The sequence below is a fragment of the Toxorhynchites rutilus genome, chromosome 1, assembly GCF_029784135.1.
Source record: "Toxorhynchites rutilus septentrionalis strain SRP chromosome 1, ASM2978413v1, whole genome shotgun sequence".
Lineage (NCBI taxonomy): Eukaryota > Metazoa > Arthropoda > Insecta > Diptera > Culicidae > Toxorhynchites > Toxorhynchites rutilus.
This window is the reverse complement of record NC_073744.1, coordinates 52,361,447-52,365,368: the sequence shown is the minus strand read 5'-3', so window position 1 is coordinate 52,365,368 and position 3,922 is coordinate 52,361,447.

Sequence of the window (3,922 nt, the reverse complement as noted above, 5' to 3'; positions counted from 1 at the left end):
AGGATTCAAAAACGAAAAATAACACATCTCTGATTTTTGGATATTTTATGTAAAAATCTTCAGCTTTCAAGAAAAAATATTAAAAAATATAGCGTCCTTGGTTCCGCTACCATGAAATTATAAAAAAAAATACGATCAATAATTACGAAAACAGGTTTTTTTTTGGGAAATGTAGTATAGTAGTAGACCAGCTTTAATTTGATATGTCGATCATCTGGATCAAGTTTTTGAAAAAGGTCATTTTTTTTTTTTAAAAAAAGGGAGAACATTTGATTTTTCGGACAACCCTAAAATGGTAATGGGCCCCCTAATGAGTAAATCACCATCGTTACTCTAAACAAAATTAGGATTAGTTTTTATTTTTTTCAAAGAAAACATGAAAAAGTCGTTGTTTGAAAAAAAATGAGAATTAAAAAATAAACGTTTTTGAGAAAAATGAATTTTAATTTTCAAAATGGTTCATTTCAAAACGTAGCCTATTTTTTGCGGAGAATTCAAGCATGCAAATTTGCTTAAATGACCAATGTATTTACGCCCAAAACTGATTTCACTGCAAGATGATGCTGCCAATGGCCAGTCTAGTTGGCATGAAGTTCGTCAGCTGTCAAGGTGTGGATTTTACAAAAGTCAAAAAAATCTTCAGTGGTGGAATGAAAAAACAAAAATTGTTCCACGTTGGGATGAATGTTAGCGTTAATGGCGAATAACGAAAAGTAATACAAGATTGTGAATCTTAAGAATTGTTTTTTATCCCATTTGCTCATTTATTTAGGCTCATCAGTATTTTAGCTGTAACAGAGCCGGATTTAATCGTGTACATGTTACATGTTTATCTTATCTATACTTATGGTAAATTACACAGAAGCCATTTAGGCGTAAGCTTTCTTCTGTTCCATTGTTCAGTTAGATCAGACAGCGGAGACAGTTGATATGATCATTGTTGTGTTATTAATGGCACAACAGCCCGATGCTTCTTGGTGCAAGCAGTGCTTGTATGAATGGAGAGACATGACACTGACCGTGAATCGATCTCCATCACTGATGATTGTTGCGTGGACGTAGTTATTCTATAACAACATAAAATTGGTCAAATTGTTGGCCCTGAGTTTTGAACTCACTATCGATCACTTAGTAAACGAACGCGCAACCAATGTGCCCACGAAGATCCTCTCCAGGAATTGTACTTTAATATACTTTTTGTTCGAACTGACTTCGTTCTGCAGAATCTGCATCCTTCGCATTTTGCGTTTTGCGAGAAATGACACGGATGTACGATAATAAAAATATGGAGAAATGAGTGCTTTTTGGTTCATCATTCCTCGTAAAGGTCAACAATCGATTTATTCTACGAATCACTCCACATTGTTGTCTAACGACAACAGCCGGATTGCTCTCGCCGTTCAATAGAGTTACGTTTGCTTGATTTACCCAGCAAATAACTAGAATTAATTTGTCATATTTCTTGTTCTCGTACCGAATTTTCTCCTCCCCCATCTCTTGCAACAGTTTTCTGTCATACACCGTTTCTTGTAAGTTGAAACAAATCCTAAGGAGGCACATAGCGATAGGAAAGGAAGAGCTGTCACTTGATACAACTTGATGTTCTACACATCCATACTTGTTAGAAAAACAACGAAAACTGAAAGTTTTCCAAATAGGGCTCATGTTTTCAGCTCTCCAACGGCGATATTTCCACATAGGTGCCCTTTTCCTTGGAAGCATTCTATTGGTGTGTGAACTTTTTTGTCTCAAGTTTTGTTCTTAGTTTCTGCTGAGTGCAACAAAGTTTGTCATTGCAGTGTAAGGTTCTGTGGGGTGTGTATGACAGAGATTCACTCACCCAACATGTTGCTAAATTGAAGAGAAAAAATCTTTTTCAAAAGTACAAGATATTGATTTTTAAAGTTTATAACTCATCGACAGTTTGGAGCACTGTTATAGAGATGATAGAGGTTTGTTTCCACTTGGTATGGGTACATGGAAGCGAACCGAATTGCGACAGGCTTCTATAAGGATGAAATCAGATCCAAATCCCAGGCAAAACTTATACCGATATTAAACGCCAGCAAGAGGCCACATCACAAGTGCTAACTATAGGGGTTCCTACATACTCCATATAACACCACAGGAAATGAGAAAGCTTAAGCTTTCCCATTCAATATTTGCCTTCTCTTATTACTTTCTCATGTGCGAAAGCTTCAATTCTCTGCGGCCCTCCGATGGCCGTCGAGAATGGATGGGAGAAGCCCACCATTGAAAACAGTTCATCCGGGTGGAAAGATCCCCTCGAAGAAGAGGGTGGGAAATACCGCTCGCAACCGAGACGGCACAGAAATCCCATGCGCACGGTATGCAGAGGGACGGAACCCGCAAGATGGTGAATATTGAAGCCGAGCAAAACGATGTCTTCTGCTGCTAGGTCTGTTAGCGCTGTGCTTTGGGGTGGAATTTGTTAATAACAGTTATGGGTTTCCTGTGCTTAACTCGTACTTCTGGCTAAGCACGAACGTACTTAACGCCACGATAATTCAATACCGAGGGGAAATATCCGCTGCCAGCTACCTGGGATGCATAGGAAGTTTGCATTGCAGGAAGTGGCGAAGACGTTGTCCGTACCGATGTCGGAAGTCATGCATATGTTTGCTTATAGTAAAATATTTACCAAAGAAATAACGCACGTCATTAACTGCCAATAGCAAGTTGAGTGCTCTTTGACTGACTGACCAAATGTTTCGAAAAATGCATGTTCGGTAAAAAACAAGTCTTGCTTGCTGCGCTTTTTACCAGATAACAATCAATTAGAGATAATATTGCATTCATCGAAATTTTTGATATTCGATCAGAAATTACTACGATGACTACTGCTATGAAAAAACTAGAAGTGGGTTATATCTTTGATATAACCGCAAGGTGGACGTAGAACTAACGTTGACTTAGCAATCAATAAGTAACAAGCATATAAATCTTAAACGTTTCATCTTTCGAATAAAGTGATTATCATACCACTTCGTTTAGCCGGAAAAGAATTATTAACGTTCAAAGGGGGAATCGATTCCTCCTCGGAAATACCCAGCGCAAATAGTACCCACTCTCCAAACCCCGACAACTGGAATCATCGTTGATCCGGAGCAGGATTATTAACGCTTGAGAAGGAATGGATTCCTCCTCGGAATCACACAGCGAAAACAAGATCACCTTCCAACAATTCCAACTTCCCAATAACTACGATCGATTGCAGCATTCGTAAACAAATAATTTTGTAAAGGTGCTTTGTGATTTCTTCGATATGTAATATAGGGTCCTATTCCAGAAAATGAGACGAGCAATTTGTCTCGTCTCGTCTCGGCTTCAGTCACTGTCGAGACGAGCAAAATATCCCATTCCAGTACACGAGTTTCATTGAAATGTTGTATTTGGTAGACTGGAGAGACTTCAGTCAATTTTTCTCGGTAAGATCAGTGATGTCAGATGAGAAGAAATGTTTTTGTTTTGAGAAAAACAACAAACAGTTTTAAAATTGATCAATCGATACTCTATTCTCAGTGCCAAAGTATTAAAAAACATAACAAAAAGGAATAAGTTTCATATATCTTTTGGTTTCATTGATATTTTTCCTCGAGCATATGGTTTCATCACTCAGACGTTTTGTTATTATGGATTTATTGGGGGCAATGTTTGTTCACCTAATCAACGATTTATCAAGAAAAGTTTTAAATCTATATATATGTATTTCCAATTAAGTAGTTGTTTTGAATTACTCATTTTCGTTCAATATGTGAAGACCCTTTTCGTGCCGTATTAATATATTCAAAACAGTCATCTAGCATCCCTGGATATGAGTTCAATGTTTACATTTGGTTGTGTTGTTTGGAAGATGCCCATTTGAAAATCTGTAAAATCTTACAATTACTGAATTGAATTT